Source organism: Eleutherodactylus coqui, chromosome 3 (assembly GCF_035609145.1).
Source record: "Eleutherodactylus coqui strain aEleCoq1 chromosome 3, aEleCoq1.hap1, whole genome shotgun sequence".
Taxonomy (NCBI): Eukaryota; Metazoa; Chordata; class Amphibia; order Anura; family Eleutherodactylidae; genus Eleutherodactylus; species Eleutherodactylus coqui.
The window spans coordinates 289,454,470-289,478,253 of NC_089839.1; the positions used below are offsets into that span (position 1 = coordinate 289,454,470).

General features: G+C 43.7%; 1 pseudogene; it reads right to left on the reverse strand.

Moving 5' to 3' along the window:
- The window catches only part of LOC136620317 (methylcrotonoyl-CoA carboxylase beta chain, mitochondrial-like), a 44,384-nt pseudogene that overhangs the window by 12,283 nt on the left and 8,317 nt on the right, over positions 1-23,784 (reverse strand).

Here is a 23,784-nt window from a genome sequence, read left to right on the forward strand (position 1 = left end):
AGATACTTTTCCAGACATAACCCAGACAGTAATCCATTCAGTGCTGCAGCTAGGCAATACACATCATATTGACTCACATGGAACACGTTGACAATACACATAAGCACAGGACAACAAAGATCACTCAGAAACATCCAGAAAGTTTAACACATAAACTTCTGTACACTACAGCTGCACCCGTAAATGTACAATTCAGAAAACAAGTATAAACAACACCTCTGAAACAACCTCAAACAAATGTATGAAGGTGTATTATACTGCGGCTGTAATGCCGAAGCAAGTAGACACAAAAGGGTGCAACAGCATTCTGGAAGTGCTAGTACAGTGATCCAAATAAGAAAGTTGGAACAATACCTTTACAGCGCCACCTACTGGAAGGCAGCATTCCTGCAAGTCAATGTCAGACCCTTTATGCAAGCCTGCAAGTCAATGTCAGACCCTTTATGCAAACCTTATAACAATGACTACAAATTGATAACCAAGCTAGAATCCATACACAGACAGCTGTTTTGGGGTTTTTACTATTAGGTGGCGCTACAGAGGTATTATTCCCTCTTCCCTATTTGCATATTTCTCAGAGGAGCTTACATGGCCTTATAAGTCTCCTCAAACACCTTCTAGGTGCTCTCCATGATACCCTGTACAGAAATCTAGAGACAGAGGCTGGAGGAGAAGGAAGAGCTACATTTTTAAAAAAGCTAAGATATTTAAAGAAGATCTGTCACTGGATTAAACCAGCGGTGCTGGCTATATGGCTCTGCAGCTGCAGCCCTGCTGACTCTATTCCCATTGATTTTCCATGCTAATCTCCGTCTGCCCACATGGGTACTGCTTAGGTCTGGCTCCCAGATCTGTCAGTCTGTCAAGTGGGTAGTTGTCACTGCTCACTGTCAATGGGTGACATCGACGGTCAATCAAGTCCAACATCACCTGTTAACAGTGAGTGTTTAGGACGGCCCACTTGACAGATTCAGCATACCAAGAGCCAGACCTAAGAAGAGCCCTTTAGAGTGAAAAGAGGGGATTATGGAAAAAAATACACGTGAGGCCGCGGTTGAAGTGCTATGCAGCTAGCACAGCTGCTTTTCCTCCCATGACATATCCTCTTTAATTGGCACTCTGCTGTGATGTTTAGGTTTTTTTAAAATTTGATACTTAAAGGAGTTATTGCAAGATAGACTCTTATCCCATAGCCATAGAATAAGTGATAAAGTCTCATTGGTGGGCGTTTAAGTGCTGAGACCTCCACCGATCCTGAGAATGGGGGTCCTGTGTCCCCCTCTGCTTCTCACTGTGAGCTTACTGCACCACCTACAGTGAAGAGGAGATTGAATGGAGCGGCAGTCACGCATGCGCAGTGCCGCTCCATTCATTCAAGTGGGGCCTTCTAAGGCTTCTGGGCCTGGTTGCGGTGGCCAATAGGAGGCAGTGCCCAGCCATCATTGAAAGACTGCTGGGGTTGAAGAGAAGAGACTGACAGCTTTCCTAGGTGAGTTAATCTTTTTTTTTTTTTTTTTTACGGCTTGCTATGAATTTCAGGGAAAGGCTTATATTTCAAGCCCTTCCCCGAAAATCATCGCTACAAACACACTGCTTTCAATGGGACCGCAGCAGTGCCAGCACCATTGAAAGAAATGGGAAAGCATCACGGACTTTTGCCCCAGCTGTGCAGAGGATTCCTTCATCCTCGTGGCCCCGCTGGGGTGAGGGAATCCCCTGCCACAACTGTCACAGCTGTGTTAGGGGAGAGCAATGCTCTCCCTATTGTTTTCAAAGGGGCTAGCGCTGCTGCCGCTGGCCCCATTGCAAACAATGGGCGATATCGCCCATTCCATTTTGCAATGCGAGATTACAGTGAAAACATTGCAAATGAGAATGAAACCATTGAAAATCATTGGTTTCATTATCATGTGTTTTCACTCACTCTTGCATCGCAAAGCTATCACATAATAAATAAATCCACATTAGATGGGAAAATCCAGCGATTTGAGCGACTTCCAGCAAGGCCTGGTCATCGGTGCGGGAATAGCCAGGTCAGGATTTCACTGCCAACCACGTGGGGTTTACTCGTATAGCAGTGAGGCGAGTATACAGAGAATGGCGTGATCGAGAAAAATATCTAGTGAAAGGGGATCCTGTGGATGGAAGCAAATCACCACTGAAAGGGGTCAGAGAAGGATGTCAGGAATCACTCAGATGCACAGGCGCTGCACAGTCAAGAGCAACTAAATACAACACTGGGGCTCAACCAACGTATCCAAACGTACAACTTGACAATCCTTAGTATATATGGGCTATAACAGTAGATGACCAGTTCCAGCTCCATTGTGTCTTAGAGATTTAGGCCCAATGTCCACGGGTGGGTTTGATTTGCAGGATCCATGAAGGGTCACAAATCAAGCCACCCATAGGGAAATATTCTGATTTGATTTGCGGATCCTTGGATGTGATAATCAAATCGCAGCATGATCCATCTCAGTGTGGTTCCTGCACAGACGGCTTCCGTTGAAGTCAATGGAATTGTGGATGGACCGCAGATTCCGTGGGAGAGCAGGAGTTTAAAAATAAAAAGTACTGCACATGTGCCTCGGCCGTCGCTTCCACACACATCGGCAGTAAAGAAAATGCAAGACTTGGACAAGTATGCAGGGACCTCGGCCACAGGCAGGGTCGTATTCTGCTGCGGGCTCCTGCATGCGGAATTCGACCTTCCCGTGGACATTAAGCATAAGGAAGTTGAGACTCCAGCGGGCAAAAGAGCCTAAAAAATGGATCACTGATCAACAGAAAAACATATCTTGGTCAGATAAATCCAAATTTCTGTTGCACTGGACTGATGAGAGGTCAGAATTTGACACAAGAAGCATGAATTGATGGACCCTTCAATAATTAAGGATGGTGGAGGTGGAGTAATGGTTTTGGGAAGGTTTTCTTGGTACCCTCTGCATTTTGTGATACTTCTGGATGGATGCCATGATGAATTGTTGCAGTTCTAAAGGTAAAAACAGGACCACCGTGATACTATATGGGGGTCTCTAACAGAGTGTTAATTCAGTATGATGATGGTCTGTGGTAGATATGGGGAAAAAATGCAAAGTATACAATGATGCACTGATGCAATGATATATGGGATCAGCGGATGGGTCACCCCATTACTAAGCAGGTTTGCCCTTCAGGACAATACAACAGTCATTAAAGTTCCAACAGGGGTTGTCGTCCAGCTTTGCAAAAGTCTTGAACAGCAAATTAAGGATAAATTTGATTTGGATGGATGAATAGACCAAGGAAACCCATCGGCTGCTCACAGACGTCCAGCAGAGTCCAAATGTCTTAACTATCAATACAGCAGTCCATGCGGCTTCTCCGTAGGAAGAACATAGAGAATGTAAGACATGGCAGCCCATATTCCTGTGTTAGATGTACAGGGTAGCAACATAGAATTTGCATGACTTTAACTCCAACAACTTATCATTGTGCCCAGAGGTGTAACTTGAAGCTTCTGGGCCCCAATGCAAAACCAGTAACAGGGGCCCCCAACTAAAATGCTTTATTCATAGTACTAGACTCCGTATATGGAGAAAAGAGACCTTATGGGCCCCCTGAGGCTTGTGGGCCCGGGTGCAACTGCATCCCCTGCAACCTCTATAGTTACACCAGTGATTGTGCCCCCTACTTGTAAAGAAGCAATGCCAATATATTTCAATGCAAGTACTGTAATTGTTTATATTAGATGCAAAAAAAATAATTACTTTACATTATACTGTATAAGGAAAGTCTGCATTAAAATTTTTAATTAATTGAAAAAACATTTCAGACTATTAAAAAATTCTATATTGAAATCTATCAGCTGTGAAGGTTCTGGTTCAAGAACCAACCTGTAACTATTGTGATGTCACTGCAGAATGTATTGACTATTGTGATGTCACTGCTGAATGTATTGACTATTGTGATGTCACTAAGGTCTGCATTGTCTATTGTGATGTCACTGCGGAATGTATTGACTATTGTGATGTCACTAAGGCCTGCATTGTGATGTCATCGGTCTTGGGGTATATAATGTGATGTTGGACTCAGACCTGTCACTCATCAGTTGGATGTGACCGGTAAGTACTCCATCATTATTGATCCCCATCCCCAGTCTATTTAACCTGTTATGTTAGATACCTTGAATTATTCCCTGGCCTCATTAGGTGTTACAATTACTATTAGTCAAGTATTAATATGTTATTAGTATTAATATATCAGTAGTATATAAAGAGTAACTTTTGACATGTCAGAGTGATATGTCAAAAGTTTTGATTCTGTGGCTCTCGCTGCTGACAACCCCGCTAATCACTGAAATGAAGGGGCTGCAGAGTTCGCATGAGGTCTTTGCCCCTTCGGCAGTCATTATTGTTTGTCGGCAATGCTCAAGAGATGAAGATGAGTGCATAGATGTCTATAGAAGTCTGTGTGTCCGTCATCAACTCCAGAGAAGAGCCAATAGGCAGTATAGACACCTGGATGGGCACAGTGCTGGGGTGTGCACTGCAGCCCTTTCATTTCAGCTATCAACAGGGGTCTCAGCAGTGGGACCCCCTCTGATCAAAACCTTTCACTTGCCACTCTAAGATGTTAAATGTTTTTAAAAAGTGCAGTCACTCCATAATTATCAATATAGCAGCCTGTGCGACTTCTCCATAGGAAGAACACAGGATGTAAAGCACGGCAGTCTGCATTCTGTGATAGATTTGTAGGGTAGCAGCACTAAATCTGCATTACCTGTAACCCCGAGAACTTAGCATTATGCTCCACACTTGTAAAAGGGCATTCCAATAACTTTAATATCAATTTAATACAGGCCTGTAATTCCTTATATTAGTCCAGGTTCACCAAAACTTATCATTATGCCTAGATAACTTAAGAAACATTGCCAGCAAGTTTAATGCATGTTTGATACAGGACTGTACAGATTCATCAAAAGTTACATTATATAGTGAAATTCAGAATTTAGTTTTCAACTAATATACAAAATATTTCAGGCCACTAAATGTTATATAGAAATCTATAAGCTGTAAAGGTTCTGGTTAACCAACCTGTAACTACAGTGATGTCACTCTGGCATGCATTGTCTATTCTGATGTCACTATGATCTGCATTGTCTATTGTGATGTCATCGGTCTTAGTATATAATGTTGTGTTGGGTTCAGACCTGTCACTCATCAGTTGGATGTGACCGGTAAGTCGGACTCTCACCAATAGTTATAGCTAGAAGCATTGTAATGTCACAGTAGTCTCATCACATGTAAAGTTTTCCTTTAGGTTTTCTTCATTTGTTGTTTTGATCTTCATTCTAGGTCTTTCTGTTGGTTTCAACACTGTATTTATTATTACTTTGTTGCTTTAACGGTTAGCGATTTGTCTTGCGTAGGAACTAGAGGTGATCAGTCCCATTTTACCGTGACTATCCCCTAGTCTTCTATAAAGGACACTAGTGCAGTACAGCACCCGGCAATCAGTCATCATGCCGTTTTGGAAGAAATCGAAAAAATATCAACTCCCTCAGATTTATAACAACAAAAATCTGAGCGGAGAAATCTACTCTCTGGATGACCCAAACATCGCTCTCCAGAAGTATACAGTCATCGATTGCGAGAAACATCTCCCGACTCGCAAACTGAAGGTTTACATTGCCACCTGGAATATGGAAGGCAGGGTGAGAAGAACTACACAATACTTATTACTGAGCCCCATAACCGTAGCGAGCTGTAGTTTGGTAAATTGGACCAGTAACCAAGTCTCTATGGATTGCAGTTGCATATAATCAGGTCTTATCCCACCCCAAGCCAAAATCCTAGGCTCAAAACAGTTCCTACACCCACTGCAAACTATCAACCTACATCACTGCCCCTGATGCAAAGTCTGCAACCCCGGCCATAGTCTACCTCAGTATTGTACCGACTGCAGACAATCAATTCTCACTTTCTATGAAGTAATATTAAACTCCAAACTGAGCCGCTACAACTATTTGTATGTTATCTAGAAGATGATAATTTGGTTGGCACTTAGTTGTAACCATTATTAATTAAAATGTGTTTATATTGAGCAGAAGTTTCCAGAAAACTTAGAAGATCTGCTGCTGCCTTCCGATGACGATTATGGAAATGACATTTATGTTATAGGAATACAAGAGGGATATCCCAACAGGTAAGTCTTCACATAAGTTATCCCCTATCCACAGGTTAGCACTCCATTCGCTTTCAATCAAACTGTGAAGATAGCCAAGCAGCATCCGGTCAGCTATTTCATCAGCCCTATTGAAATGAATGGAGCGCCGACCACGCATGCAGCCTCACAGTGACGAAACAGGGGACACACGAGACCCTCGTCCCCAAGAGTGGTGGGGGTCAGAACTTGTATGGGAAAAACACATTCATTTGAATTCAAACAAGCAATTTTTTACTTGGACCGAAAGTCTGAGTTTCAAAAATTGCTGCTTGTCCTATTCTTGTCCGATTCTTGAATGAGAATAGTACATGTGACTGTCCAATATCCCGCACATTAGACAGCACACGGATGGAGTGTATACGTGTAGCCCAATGTAATCTGCATCCAACAATCTTGGGCACACCTCGCACTCAGCTGTGTGAATATGGCCCAAGTCTGCTGTTAGACTGCGGGACGACCAACTCAATATCTTTCCCAGCGCCCCACAATCTTTGCTGTAGGGTCACTTCTGCATTATCTCAATGTACCTCAAGGGTTATACTGTAGAGCGTCTGACCGATGATTTGAGGCTCTTAATCTGATGTCATCTTTATTAATATCTGTATTTGATTTTGTGTTTTCTTGCAGACATGAATGGGAGCAAAAAATCCAGCAGACCCTCGGACCCAATTACATCATGCACCATTCATCTGGGCATGGGGTCCTATATATTACCATGTTTATACGAAGGGAATTGATCGGGTTTTGTTCAGGTATTTTCCTATTTCTTTCATTTACATGATTATGTGTCAAAGTGTCCTGTTAACTTTAGCTGAGTTAGTTGGAACATCTCATATACCCCTTGTAGAGTCTTGAACCCGCCACTGACCCATCTTCTTATGTTTAATTGCTTTATACAGAAGTCGAACATGCCCATGTAACAACTAGAAAATTCCACTACATAAAGACCAAAGGAGCCTTGGGTGTAGCATTTAACATCTTTGGCACATCATTCCTTTTCATCACAACACATCTTAGATGTAAGTATTTGGTACTAATACATTACTATGTAAAGCACTACTGTTTGATGATGAACTTATAGGAGTATTCCCATCTTCAACACCAACTGCCAGAGATAGCTGCGTTCAAGCGCTCGGCAATCTGCGGTGGTCCTATTCACTTCATTAGGACTACCGGAGATCACCAAGTGCTTGAACTCAGCTATCTCAGGTGGTCCCATTGAAGTAACTAGTGTGGTGGTGTGACTATATGGTCTCCTCCTGTCAAAAATTTGAAACCTGCTGGTGACAAATTTTTTAGATGGGTAGGGGTTCCAACAATCACACCCTCACAGATTTAAAAGTTATCCCCTTGTCTGTGGATAGGGGTTTACTTGCCAAAATGAGAATACTGCTTTAACTACATTGGATGATGCAAACAGATCTGTGCTATGAGTGTTTTTGGTGCAGAGAATTCCAAGAAGCCACATTTACTAATATGCATATTTTTGCTTGCAGTTGGAGCAGTCCACAAAAGACTTCAGGACTATAAAATCATAACTGAACGCCTTCAACTGCCCCGAAAAATAGAGACCAGAACCGACTTTAATGCCTGTGAGTGACTTTTATCTGCCTACCTGACTTATCGCTTTCAGTTTGATGCTTTCATGTAGACTAATTATGTGTCTTGTTTATATATTTCCACAGTTGACGTCACCACCCGTTTCGACCGTGTCTTTTGGTTTGGGGATTTAAATTTCCAACTCAAAGAAGAAAGAAGAACTGTTGAATCTCTTCTGCACAACATCAATGGAAGAGATATGTCCAGTCTAATACAGCATGACTCCCTAAATGAGGCCAAAAACAACGGCTCCATATTTAGAGGGTTTAGAGAACATGCAATTGAATTCCTCCCAACCTATAAATTTGATATTGGAACGGACAATTATGACACTTCGGAAAAGCAGAGAATTCCATCATATACGGATAGGGTGCTCTATAAAACCCCAAATGATGTAGGTGTGCAAGTCCTTAAATATGATTCTTGCCCCATTATTAAAACATCGGACCATCGACCCGTATATGGCATTTTTGAAGTTGGGCTCAGGCCTGGCACAGATGAGTAAGTATGGTTTTGTTGCATGATATTGGTGGGATCCTTTCATAACCCACCATTATGACTGGGGTGTTATAACCAAAGCTCAGACTTTAAGGCAGCTGGTTATACCACTGGATGGTTACCTCTAATATTATCATATGTCTTACATCAATATCTTTCTCACTACAGAATCCCCTTGGCTGGTGGAGACTTTGCCCGCAACATCTCTTTAGCGGGCAATAGGAGGAACTAAATATAAAGATCAAATATAGAGCTATTCAGGAGAAGACAGCAAGGTAGTGTATTCCTATATAATCCATGTTATATCGTTTAGTCTCAGATGACCCGTTGGGTGTTTGTATGTCTTTAGAATATCTCCATCACTAATTTTGATTCTCTATTAGGTCTTGTGACCAGGAAACAGGAATGTCCCATCAAACACAGTTTCCTCAATGATCTGTCTTCTCCCACAACCAAATATCAAACCACCTTTCATCAGAGCTTGAAAGATGACTAAAAGCTCTGATTCCAACCATCTGTAGATAAATGATATCTACATCTAATGGTCATCCGTCCCGCAGCACACCTTGCGAAGACAGCACTCCCTGTTATTGGAGTGTCCATTGTTGCTGATAGAAAGGTAATGTCCACTGGATGTATCTTCTCCTTATCTTGTAATACAACCCAGATGACCGATATCTAATGGGATTGTTCATTTCTCTCCTCAGAACAAGTCAGCGAATATTCATTCAAATATCAATGCCAAAAACAACCATTGGCAGAAAATACCATCATAATAGTCTTAGAGCAAGACTACAACATCAGTCATAGAAGACCTCAAAGTGGTTCCCAGGGCATCACTAGCAGCCAGAAGACCAGGCCCAGAAGAGGAGGAAACATCATCTCTTCTTATGCCTCTGGGAAACCATATATTATACCTCTTCCCGAGGATCATGTATTATTTACCATCAACATTATGGGCAGCACGGTGGTCTTGGATCCAAACTGGACTAAAGTGGTTCCCAGGGCATCACTAGCAGCCAGAAGGCCATGCCCAGAAGAGGTGGAAACATCATCTCTTCTTGTGCCTCTGGGAAACCATATATTATACCTCTTCCTGAGGATCATGCATTATTTACCATCAACATTATGGGCAGCATGGTGGTTCTGGATCCAAACTGGACCAAAGACAACATCTACATGGAGTTTGTACTTTCTCTCCGTGCTTGCGTGGGTTTCCTCCGGGTACTCCGGTTTCCTCCCACACTCCAAAAAACATACAAATGTGTGCAGATCATGCATTATCATCATATTTTGTACCATCAAATTTTTTACCATCATATTTTGTAATCTGCAAACATTTTAAATAAATCTTTTAAAAATCTTAGAGAGTCACTGGTGTTCATTAAAGGGTTCATTGTGCTTCTGCAGTTTTACAGCTACTGTGATATTGCCTCCTATGAACAAGAAACGGGAGGATTCAGAGTCTCTCCAAGGCCAGGAGGGTAGCATCTCCATCGACTTGCTGTTTACTGTAACTTGTTAAACTCCAACTAACATCAGTAGTCTGGCACAGATACAACAAGATAGGGTGGTGCGACAGGGAGGATTCTCGGGGTATTCCGGACAATCCACAGTCCAAATTCTTTGTGTGATGCCACTCCTGGCAACCCTCTCTCCTACTTTATATCGGTAAACACTCATGCTTCTTGTGCCATTTCTCTTGCCAAGCAACGGTATTTCTCTCTCTCACTTAATACTTAGTGGTAGCATTGGCCCCAGGCCAAGCAGAAGGGAATCGTTCAGCTTTCTCCATTCTCTCCACACACAGACCGATTAGTTTCCATGGGGTTTACTCACTGACTTGCAGAACTCCTTGCACTAACTTCTGCTCATTTCCAACTGCCTTAGACTGCCTTGCATAGCATCCTTGCAAACACATATATAAAAATTGTCACATTACACACAAAGTGAAACATTTTCCAGACATAACCCAGACATTAACCCATTCAATCCAGCAGAGATACAATACACTTGGCTCAAATCCATACCATGCATAAAATACTGACAAGACAATGGCACGAGACAGACATATAACATTATGGAGGGGCCCCACTAACTCTGGGCCACTACGTTGGCTGTTCTATTCACCTGGTAGAATTTGTTTTTTGCAAACTTTATGACATCACTTTTAAAACAAGCAGCACACCTGCTGTCTTCTATGGTGCAGTTTTTTTTTTATCTAGAAGACCCTGTGTGGGCTTTATTTTGTTTTCAGTGACACCCCTGTGCTACTATTGAACCCTCTGTACACTATCTTACCAATTCTAAAACTGCAACACAGGTTCACTAGACAGCGTGAACCTGTGTTGCAGTTGGAGAATCGGCACATACTTATGTCAGTCCATTGTCCTCAATAACATCATGCGCATGCACAGAATCCCCATGTGCAGTGCAGGTGCAGTCTATCTGGAACACATGGCATCTCCAGCACCAGGCATCCCAACATCATGATGGTTGTGTTGGAACAAAGAACAGGGAAGAGAGTCTGGATGAGGTAGCGAATTGGAGGGTCAAACAGTAACCTGCATTCCATGTGGAAAGTGTGGAAAAGAAAATCTTTCAGGCTTGGACTCTCTAGGGAACAACATAAAGGTGCAGTTACTTTCAACTAGAAGTCCCATATCTTATGATAGGATTACTTTGCATTGATCCTGTACATATGTAGCATTCCTTAACATGACTGGCACATCGCGATAACTCAATTTACAGCATTGTGGTACATCTGAGAAATTTTCTAATTTCACCCTTCAGATCTGCATTCCTCTGCCGCCTCCTTACAATGTTCTGTCATATTTTGCCTTCACCACGTCCTCAGGCAATTTTGCCCCATGTCATAGAATGGTAGAGTTCGAAGGGACCTCCAGTTTGTCCTGCTTAATCAAACTATGGTATACACCTGACAAGTGTGATAGATTCTGGCTTTGGCTCATAATTCCCAGTCACTGTTACAAAGCTTGTTAAAAGGTCTGACATTGACTTGTAGGAATGATGCCTTCCAATAGATGGCGCTGTAGAGGCATTGTTCCATCTTCTTATTTGCATATTTCCCAGAGGAGCATGGATGGCCTTGCAAATCTTCTCACCCACTTTCTAGGTGCTCTCCCTAAGGAGAAACAATACGCTTCATTACCCACGAACACTATTAGTAATATTATCCCATTCCACAATATACATTTCCGTGGGAAGGCCTGAAAACAAGGTTTGTAGAGGACAAACAATAATTAATTATTTTTTATTTCCCCTTCTGTGATACCAGCCTTTAATTCAGGCAACACAAAGTCAGACCAGTCATGTTGTATCCCGTGGGGTGAGACAGTGCAGTGGTGGAGATCGCACCATATGATGATGTTTAACCCATTAGAGACCACAATACACCTTTTCACAGACCTCACTAATGGGCTTTAAACCTGCACATACATCTTTTGAATGTAGTGGCTTTGCTGAATACTGACCGACGCGCCCCTGCTCTAACAGCCAGGAGAGGAGAAAAACATGCGAACCTTGTAGAGCAAAAAATTCTCTTCCAAATAGAACAAAAATGAAAAAAAAATAAAAATGGAGTACATTCCGATTTTCGCCTTTGAAAAAGGGAAAAATTTGCAAAAAAGTGTTTTTTTGCCATTTTTGACTCATTGTATCTTAAGAGCTATGCATCCTTTTGGGTCCATAATGTGAATAATGAGAACCATTTCTATGGAGTACACATTGATAAATCCATAGCGTAGTTGGATTGCATTGATTATGAGTTATTACTGCTTAAAATATGAGTTATTTTGCGTGATAGAATTTTTCAGCTACTTTAACATGCAATGGTGGCAGAATGATGATAAGAGTGGCAGTCTGAGGAGCTTAGCTGGATTCAGCACCAAAAGTTCTCCTAGTGTGTGAAGTTTCATTGCTCTAGAGTCATTGGAACTGGCTTGGGAATGGATTGAAATCGCCCCTTTAATCACATGCCAACCGCCTAGATTAAGACCTGTAGGCTGTAATCACATGACAACCCCCTAGATTAAGACCTGTAGGCTGTAATCACATGACAACCCCCTAGATTAAGACCTGTATCTTGTGAACCAAAGCACTTTGAAGCCTAATATTCTGGCTATCTTAGTTTAGGGTCACGGTCTATCTTTGTGCAAAGTTTCATTGAAATCTGAGATGGCTGACCGGGAGCGTTGGTTGAACTGACACGGAGGGACCCTGTTGGCCTACGTGACCAGGGCCAATTTTTAAAACCTGACATGTTTCACTTTATGTGGTAATAACTTTGAAATACCATTACTTATAAGTGATTCTGAAGTAGATTTTGGTGGCATAATTTAGTTTATATCAGTGGTATTTTGTCTGGTACGATTAACATTTACCATATGTCCGCGTTATGTCTGCGTTACTTTACAACTTTCCTATTTATGAGATGAGCTGCCTGACTTCAGAGAGGGGGAGGGCACAACCGTGCTTTGTTTGCTTTGACTGGCTGCCACAGTCATCATATGCCAGGAGGAACCATGCCAGTTGGTCCACTGGCAAAACTCTGTGATCTGAGCGATCATTAGACTCTCAGATCTAAATAGAGAACACAGTAACCAAGTGGCACAAAAAATGGGATACTTGTTATTTTCTGTCCTAAATTCTACCATATGCATTATGGAAATGAGGGCTTCCACCCATATCAACCAAGAAGGGGAGTAGATGATTTCCATAACTTGCGATAATCTGCCGCGCGGCAAGGATAGAGTAGAAGGTTTTTCTTAATTTTAGACACAGGGCCGGGAAACGTAGATAGCAAGGCCAACTCAGGAGCCATAACACATAGCAAAATAAACATACGTCCTTCCATAAGGGGGCGTTTCCACCAAATATAGAGCATTGTGCCTGAAGAAGGCCTCCAGCAGAGGTTGAAACCTAAGGGTGTTTTGATACACACCGGAATATTGTGCAAGACACTGCAGAATAATCCACTGTCAAAATGTGTATTTTGCAACAGAATTGCCAAAAGAACTGAGTCAATTTCAAATCGGCATCAAAATCATATGGGATTTACAGGACCAGTTACAAAAGAACGATTAGAAAATTCCTAAATATTGTGATTTCATGCTAATCTAAAATATTTGATAATCTGGAAAGGATCTGGTCTCTGTGATGTCGCTAAAATGAATTTCCCCATCTACAGTGAGATTCAGTCCCATTTGGGAACAGGCACAGTAAATACACGGCACATATACGGGGGGGGGGCAGTCATGTTACCGTCGGGATTCCCTGCTATGGCAGAGCTGCAGGGTCATACTAGACCCTAGCCTGCTTTCCCAGTGACTAATATCACTGCAGGGGATGTTTTCCTCTGTAACTGGTGCCAGGATTACAGAATTCTTACTGAAGTATTAATATACCTGCCAGATTTGTGCTTTCATTTGCAACATCCAATTTTGGAATAAGAGCTGAAGTGTGACTGGCTGCCACATGCAACGATACAGTAAGACCCAAAGCTTAAATACCTGTTTAGCTGCGTGCTGAATTCTTTCTCGTCCGTCCAACCTTCATCTTTCTGATCACTCCATGACAACCTGGTGGCATCCAGAAGACCAATTCTTGCATTTGGCCACAGGAACAAAAAATTTGGCTCATATGATCTCCCGCACTGTAAAAAAAGTTGAAAAATCAAAAAGTTTTATCAAACTGCATACAGCGAGCAGTTCTGGGATTGTTTAAAGGGCTTTGCTGGGACAAAACTATTGATGACCAATCCTCAGGATAGGTCATTAATAGTTGATCAGTATGGGTAAACCACTAGGAATCACCACTGATCAGCTAACTGAAGTGACAGCGGCATTTAGGTGTGCTCCACTGTCACTGCAGTCCATACCAGGCATTGCGCCATACATCGTAAGATGGCTGTGCCTAGTATTGCAGCTCAGTTCCAATCACTCACAGGCCATGTAACTAATGAATGGAACATCACAGGCCTGAGAAGGCGGCCCAGCACTCATTCAATCAACTGATGAGAGGAGCTCCTGAGTAGCGGACCCTGACGATCAACTATTGATGACCTACGGTGAGGATAGAACATCAATAGTAAAAGTCGAAGAAAAACTCTAACTTGAGCAGCCACAGCAAATGATGGCAAGTTACTTGGTGAAGACATTTTAAAAGGGATGTCAAGGATAAAAAATAAATAATCGGTCGGCTTTTTAGCAGAAACAGCACTACTACTGACTATGGGCTTTGGCCAGTACTGCAGCTCAGACTCAGTCACTGAAAGAGTCTGAGCAGTAATACCAGATCGCTCATAGACAAGACTGGCACCGTTTCTAGGATCAAAAAAGGAGACTCTTTTTCCTAATCTTGGAAACCCTTTTAAAAGAAACACTAAACCTAGAAAGAAATGAGAAAAATCATGTTTTGGGCAGCTGCTAATAAGGGAACGCAATTTAGTTTGAGGGAAAGGCTTAGACCCCATTTACACTGACAGATGATCGCTCAAACGATAGTTTGAGTGAGAGTTTTGAGCGATCATCTTTGCATAGTCTATAGTAGCTAAGTAGCTACTTAAGAGCCATACAGGCGGAGCGGGACACCTCCACTAACGTTTGGCGAAGAATACAGCTGTTCCGCATAAGCTGTGAACTACCAGCGGGACAGAATCGCCAGGAAAGAATCTTATCGGCGCTGCCGACTGTGATAACAGCCTGCACCGCTGACAACAGTTCATCGCTCAAATCACGAAAACTAGAACTGAGCGATGAACGACTCGTACACGAAAACTGCGCGATGTCCGTGCATTTGGACACAACGGTTATCGCTCAAAAGACAGCTTTGAGGGGTGCAGCTGACCATTCAATAAAATAATACATCCCTCGGCTCCCTGTCACCTCACCAAACAGCACCATAACAGTTTATGTTCCCATCCGGTGGTGACAGAGTTCATTTAAATGTAAAGATAGAAATAATGCCCTGTAGTTTTTCATACCATGGCAAATCTCTCTCCACCAAGGGAACCCCCAATCACAACCGTAATTTTGGGAACCGTGGCACAAGCTACAGCAGCGATCATGGAGGCCTGAGCTTTTAATCTGTTTGTAAGCTGTTCTGCCTGTAAAACAAAAGGGTTATAGATTTAATAGGGAAATGTTCTGAGGAATATAAAGAGTGGGTTTTTACCACATGTCCAACTAAGACCTCACCTTTGACACACTTGGAGGTAAGAGACTCTGAGAAGTTGTGTTCTGGAGAAACAGTAGAGGAATATTGCGCTGGTTGCAGAGCTGTACAAAATGGCTTCCTTTCAGAGAGGCATCATGGGTCAGGTCTCCATTACTAGCCACAATTCCTACCAAGTTACTGAAAGTGAAAACAAACTGTGCAGAACCCATATATTGCAAACCTGAAAACAATAAGGTATTAACAAAAGAAATATTGCATCCAGCCCCTACGTACAAGAATAGAACCACTATAACACTGCCCCCTACGTACAAGAATAGAACCACTATAATACTGCCCCCTACGTACAAGAATAGAACCACTATAATACTGCCCCCTACGTACAAGAATAGAACTACTATAATACTGCCCCCTACGTACAAGAATAGAACCACTATAACACTGCCCCCTACGTACAAGAATATAACTACTATAATACTGCCCCCTACGTACAAGAATAGAACCACTATAACACTGCCCCCTACGTACAAGAATATAACTACTATAATACTGCTCCTATATACAAGAATAGAACCACTATAATACTGCCCCCTATGTACAAGAATAGAACCACTATAATACTGCCCCCTATGTACAAGAATAGAACTACTATAATACTGCCCCCTACGTACAAGAATAGAACTACTATAACACTGCCCCCTACGTACAAGAATAGAACTACTATAATACTGCCCCCTACGTACAAGAATAGAACCACTATAACACTGCCCCCTACGTACAAGAATATAACTACTATAATACTGCTCCTATATACAAGAATAGAACCACTATAATACTGCCCCCTATGTACAAGAATAGAACCACTATAATACTGCCCCCTATGTACAAGAATATAACTACTATAATACTGCCCACTATGTACAAGAATAGAACCACTATAATACTGCCCCCTATGTACAAGAATATAACTACTATAATACTGCTCCTATATACAAGAATAGAACCACTATAATACTGCCCCCTATGTACAAGAATAGAACCACTATAATACTGCCCCCTATGTACAAGAATAGGACCACTATAATACTGCCCCCTATGTACAAGAATATAACTACTATAATACTGCCCCTTATGTACAAGAATATAACTACTATAATACTGCCCCCTACGTACAAGAATAGAACTACTATAATACTGCCTCCTATGTACAAGAATATAACTACTATAATACTGCTCCTATGTACAAGAATATAACTACTGAAATACTGCCTCCTATGTACATGAATATAACTACTATAATACTGCCTCTTATGTACAAGAATATAACTACTATAATACTGCCCCCTATGTACAAGAATATAACTACTATAATACTGCCCCCTATGTACAAGAATAGAACCACTATAACACTGCCCCCTACGTACAAGAAAAGAACCACTATAATACTGCCCCCTATGTACAAGAATAGAACTACTATAATACTGCCCCCTACGTACAAGAATAGAACTACTATAATACTGCCCCCTATGTACAAGAATATAACTACTATAATACTGCCTCCTATGTACAAGAATATAACTACTATAATACTGCCTCCTATGTACAAGAATATAACTACTATAATACTGCCCCCTATGGACAAGAATATAACTACTATAATACTGCCCCCTATGTACAAGAATATAACTACTATAATACTGCCCCCTATGTACAAGAATATAACCATATAATTCCATAGTCAGCTTTGAATTGTAGGAACCTGCTGCCATCTACCAGTCGGCTGAGAATCTGCAGGCAAAATATCAATGGATAACAAGTGGGTTATGCAGCCATGTAAATAGTCACTAGTAAATACAGCATACAACTTCCTCCATCATGGCAATCTGCGGCGGAGGGCAAAAAGTGTTCAAATGAACAGTAACCGTTCAGTTTCCACATGAGCCAATGACTGAACGACCAATGAGAATAGCGCACTTGTTCAGTTTCGGCCGGCATATAAATCAACACTGGCTTCTCGTTGTGTTTTCTGACTGTTCAGTATTTCACATAAGAGTATGAAACACCGAGCGAGAAGCTCACAATTCCTGATGATGATCTGCCCGTCTGGACAGGCTGCATGAACGCAAACAAGTTGGTGATGATGTCATTACACCAAAGGGGTTTCCTTTCTCTTAAACAACTAGTGACCCATCAATAGAATGGGTTATCAACAGCAGTTCAGCAAGCGTCTGCCAACCAGGACCCCAGACGATCAGTTTTTAACCTAGCCAGTTGTCACCCTGTATGGTGCAAAAAGCAAACAGCGCTATACACTGTGCAGTGGCCCGGCGTGGTAGTGCAGACATAGCTCCCTAGTCAGTTATCATAATGCTGACAGGTAAACCCCCTAACAGACCAGATCCCATAATGTACTGCAAGGTCATAAAAACATTAATTTTTTTAACCTGCAGTACAGACAACTCACAAGTGGAGTTTGCATGTGAATGGAGTATATATGACATCATTACTCAGTACTATATGTAGATTTATCCTGTAACTGTTTAACCCTTTACTTTCTCAGTCGCCTTATAGGGGGGCACAGGAACCATGAGCGTCCATCCCGAGCCAGCACTTAATCCCAAGGCTAGCCCCCACACTTGTGGTTATGTTCCCCAATGAAGGCTACAAAAAAGAGATTTTACAGTAAACACAAAAAAAATCATCTTTTTAGGGCCCATGACCCCAGGGTTATCCATCTTATTACTCACCAGTTTAACATCCAGAGTGTGCCTGTAATCTCGAGGCGCCAGTCCCACTAACTCTTCAGTGTTGTATAGAGGATCCTCAAACTGTGCTGCGCCCTCCGGTTCTGGGTCAAAATTTAAGGTGGAAATAAATCATATGGACGCGGCTGTACGCTTCAGGCTCGGTGGGCGCAAAATGATCAACACAACCGCTGACTCTGGGCAGAAATGGGAGACGCAATACTTAAGACATGGGAACTAATGGCCATCGGTATTCCAACATCACCCTCTTCTGTTTATAGGGTTATAGAGCAGCCACACTCACAGTCGCCATTTATATTAGTGAGCCATGCATCAGAAAGATAGCAACATTCACTATGAAGGGAGTCGCACAAAGTATAAAGCGTTTTTACCTGGAATGCATCCTTGCTCCCCCCAGGTCTTCTGCAGTGACATCTTCTCCAGTAGCAGCTTTAAGTAGTGGGGGTCCAGCTAAGAATATAGTCCCAATCCGGTCTACGATAATTGCCTCTTCTGTCATTGTTGGGATGTAAGCGCCCCCTGCTGTACAGGAGCCACACACCACAGCCACCTGCAGCACATCCCACATCATAGGAGAATGGTATAAAGAAAGACCAGTTATATAGAGATTTAGATGCACGCGATTTAGTGATTATATAGAATTTGAAAGGGATTGGTGGTCCCTGATCTCCCCTAATGTTAGGGACATTATGAGGATCTGTACATGATGTGCTGCTCGTACCTGAGGGATCTTTAGAGCGGACATTATAGCTTCATTATAGAAGGTCTTCCCACCGTGCTTCTTGTCGGGGAACAGCTGAGCCTGAGGACGGAAGACAGCAAGTATATATTTTATTAGTTATACACACCTTAAGGCGTTAACATATGTTAATCATTAGAAAAAAATGGATTATACCTACCTGATAATCAGGTTTCCAGTAGTCTCCACGACAGCACCAATTGAGATTGCCTCCTCCTGATAGGACAGGAACAAACTGAGAGGTTAAAAGCTCCCCCCTTCCCCACTTTCCTCAGTGGATTCTAACGAATTGCCGGGGTAGGAGCTCAACTTAAATTTTTTTTTTTTTAATAAAATTATATATATATATATATATATATATATATATATATATATATATATATATATATGTTTCTTTATATTATATAGTTTCTTTTCTATCAATTTAGGGAGGGAAGGTACAGGTGCTGTCGTGGAGACTACTGGAAACCTGATTATCAGGTAGGTATAATCCATTTTTTCCCCCAGTCGTCTCCACGACAGCACCAATTGAGACGTACCAACTAAAGTTTCCCTAGGGTGGGATTGCTGCCGAGAGGACTTTGCGGCCGAAGGCCCTGTCCTCGTCCTGCTGCACTTTTACCCTATAGTGTTTAACAAACATGTGGGGTTTCTTCCAGGCTGCGGCTTTGCATATCTGCTCGACCGAAGCTGAGCTATGTTCGGCCCATGAGGATGCTACTGCCCTTGTAGAATGGGCTTTAAGAGCTAAGGGGATTTCCTTCCCGAGGGCCTTATAGGACTCTGATGGCCAGGTGGATCCACCTGGCTATGGAGCTTTTTGCGGTTTTGCTCCCTTTATTTGGGCCACTGAACTGGATGAACAGGTTGTCGTCCCGCTTCCAGTGGCTTATCGCCTCTATGTAGCCTAGGACTGCTCTCCTAACGTCCAGGCAGTTGAGTGTTTTTTTCTTCCTCGTTTTTAGGTTTACTAAAATTTGAGGGGATTATTATGTCCTGGGACCTATGAAAATGTGATCCTACTTTTGGCATAAACGCCGGGTCCGTTTTAAGTACTAATTCGGTGGCCGAGATTTTCAGGAACGGGTGGCGAATGGACAAGGCCTACAGCTCGCTAGCCCGTCTTGCGGAGGTGATGGCTACTAAGAAAATGGTCTTAATAGTAAGCATTTTTATGGGTAGTGCTTCGATCGGCTCGAATGGTACCGTTGTCATGGCCCCTAGGGCCCAGTTAAGGTTCCAGTCTGGAAAAAGATTTATGGGCCCAGGCCGTAATCTAGTTGCTGCTGCTAGGAACCTGTTGACCCATCTGTTGTCTGAGAACTTTGTGTCACATCTGGCGCTAAGGGCTGTGACCTGGAACTTCAGGGTGCTTGGAGAGAGGCCCGTCTCTAGGCCCCTCTGCAAGAACTCCAAGATTAGAGGGATGTCCGGGATAGAATCCCCGCGATCCCTTCCCTGTCTCCATGAGGAGACCCTTCTCCAACTTTCTGGTAGATAAGGTGGGTAGTCTTTTTTCTGCTGGACATTAATGTTTCTACTCCTCTCTCTGAGAATCCCTTCTCTTTTGGTGAGGATACCTCAAGAGCCATGCTGTTAAGTGGAGCCTGTCTAGGCTCAGATGGCTCAGTGGGCCCTGCGATAGAAGACCTGTCCAGGTAGGGAAGATGACTGGGTCCTGGACGCTCAGTTGCTACAAGACCGAACCAGCTTCTTTTGGCCCAGAAGGGGGTCACCAGGATTAGTGTGCATACCTGGGTTCTGAAATATTGTAAGACTCTGGGGATTAACGGTATAGGGGGGGAAGGCGTACACCAGCCCTTCTCCCCAGTCTTGGCCTAGGGCGTCTACTGCTGTCGGACGATCTCCTGGCCGGAGGGAGAAGAAATTGCTTACTTTGGCATTTTTCCCTGGTTGCGAACAGGTCCAATTGTGGGGTCCCCCACTGATTGATCAGGATTCTGAATGCTTTCAGGGAGAGAGACCGTTCTCCTGGGTCTATTTGCCTCCTGCTGAGAAAGGCCGCTTTTGGTTTAGCGTCCCCTTCAAGTGGGTTGCCGTGATCGCCCTGTGATTTGAGGACTGTTCTTTTGTTCTTTGAGGTCATGGGCCCTGAAAGAACTGGTTCCCCACGTGCGCTCCCCATCCCCAGGCGCTTGCATCCGTTGTGATGCGAGTGGCTGGGTTTTGTAGCCAATGAACCCCTCTCTGCGGGTTCTCTGGGGATGCCCACCAACACAGGCATGTTTTCGCCGCGCTTGGAATGTACATTCTTGTCCCTAGAGAGGACCGCTTTTTGTCCCACGTGGATAGGACTGAGGCTTGCAGGGCTCTGGTGTGAGCCTGGGCCCATGCCACTCCTGGAATGTCTGGAATCAAGCTTCCCAGGAGAGACCTGGCTTCCCGAATTGTGCATAATGGTCTCCGTAAAAAGGTTTTGACTAGCAGTCGGATTTTTTGCATTCTCTCCTCGGTTAGGCAGGAGCATTGCGATTCTGAGTCGAGCGTTATACCCAGAAACGTTTTCTGTTTGTCGGGATCTAGGCTGGGTTTTTCTCAGTTTATGATCCGTCCCAAGGATTGGGGAAGTTCTAGCACTATCCTCAGGCTCTGGACTCTGCTATTATTTGGACCGACTTCTTCCTCAGGTAGGCGGCTACCTCCACCATAATTTTGGTGAAGATTCTGGGTGCTGAGGAGATCCCGAAGGGCAGGCGTCTGCATTGATGGTGCTCTATTCCTTTGCCCATATCCACTGCGAGCCTTAGGTATTTCCGGGACCCCTCGTGGATCGGTACGTGGAAATAAGCATCCTTTAAATCGATGGATGCCCTGTAGGCTCCTTTGGGAATCAACCTTATCGTTGAGGAGATGGACCCCATCTTGAATTTTCTGTATCTGATGCAGGTGTTCAGAGGTTTCAGGTTCACTATCATCCGCTGTTTCCCACAGGGTTTCCCTGCTAGGAAGAGCCTGGAATAATGGCCCTGGGTCTCCTCGTTTTGCGGTACGGGGGATATTGCATTTAGTTGTTGCAGGTCCCCAACGGTTTGCCTTAGTAGGTGTAACTGTTTGGAGCCTCCCGTGATAATCAATTTTCTTCTGGGGAGGGACACCAGTTCTATCCGGTATTCCTGCTGTAAGATCTTTGGGATCCATGGGCCTTCGGAAATCGTGGCCCCTTGATCCACAAAGCCCTCCAGCCTTGCCCCTACGGGGATGGCGTCAGGGTCTCTGATTTGGCTCCCCCTGGTGGGGGTAAAAGAGGATATTCCTTCCTCTGCCCCCCTTGGGGTAACTGCAGCGGCCTGTCTTGCCCCTGCCTCGGTAGGTCTCTGGCTGTTGCCTTGGGGCCCGGAAGAAGGTCTTCCCTCTCTGTGGCTTTTCTTCCGGGGTTTTTGGGGTGCATAGCTTATTTTTGACCACGATTTCAGCCATAACACTCTTCTGGCTGAGTTAGACCGGGCTGTAGCTGTCGCCGAGAGTTTGACAGTTTCGGCCGCGGCGTCTGCTAGGAAATTTGTTGCCATACGCAGGATCGGAAGGGAATTTAGGATCTGTTCCCTCGGCGTCTTATTGGTTAGGTGTAGCTGTAGCTGTTCTAGCCGTACCCCCAGAGTTCGCGCCACACAAGTGGCTGCGATCCCTGGCCTAAGTCTGTTTGCCGCTGCCTCCCATGATTTCTTTAGGAGGCCCTCAGCTTTGCGATCCATGGGATCTTTTAACTGTGCGGCGTCCTCCACTCTTTTTGGATTATTTTGGTGATATTCTTGTGGGCAGGGAAGGTATGCTTGCGCCTCTCCCCTAGTCCCCCAAATATCTCATCTTGTAGGGTACGTGGTTCTCTGGGCTCTTCCATTTTTAGTGTAGCCCTGACTGACTTAATCAATTCCATTAAGTCGTCCTGATGGAATAAGTATTTTTTGTAGTCCTCCTAATCTGAGGACTCCTCGGCCGCCTGTTCCTCTTGCTCCGACCGATGGAACTCTCTGAGTCGGAAGGCTCGTCAGGAACATACGCCCTTTTCTGGCGTTTCGCTGGCGGCGCCAGCTGTGACGTTAGGGCTGATCTACCTCTTCTTTCACCAGCTTCCTAACGTCCTCCTGATTCCTCTTTAACTAGCCTAGCTACGCATGCCTTGCATAGAGGCCTCTGGTACGTAGCTGGCAGTTTTATCCCGCAATCCGCGCATTTTCTGAGTTTTGTTCTGGGGGTGATGTCTTTTTATATCCCCCTGACAAATAAAGCATTTTCTTGTGGGTAAATATGCAATTTTCCATACACAATACACTGGATATTTGCATTGTATTTTTGCGGGTACATATGCAATTTTCCATACACAATACACTGGATATCTGCATTGTATTTTTTGCGGGTAAATATGCAATTTTCCATACACAATACACTGGATAATTGCATTGTATTTTTTGCCGCACTGGCTACTTACGGCCGCTGAGGCTGAGGTTTCAGCTGTCTCTGGGGCTGGAGCACTCATTACTATACCAGTGCTGCAGACATCCTGCGACCTGTAGTGCTGGTTTGTTCTGGCTTCTCTCAGGTTCCTATTTTTTTTTTTTAATTTTTGCGCTCCTGCGCTAAGCCCCGCCCCCTCCTGATGCAGATGCGATGACGTCATCGCGCTGGACACGTGACGCGGCGCCCCGCCCCCCGCCGTCGGAGGGCTTCCTGGAGCGCCGCGCTGTAACTTCTGCAGGGAGGACGAGGGGGACTGAGGCTCCCGCTTTGTACCCCCCATGGGCCGCCGCGGGAGGAACCTGGCCC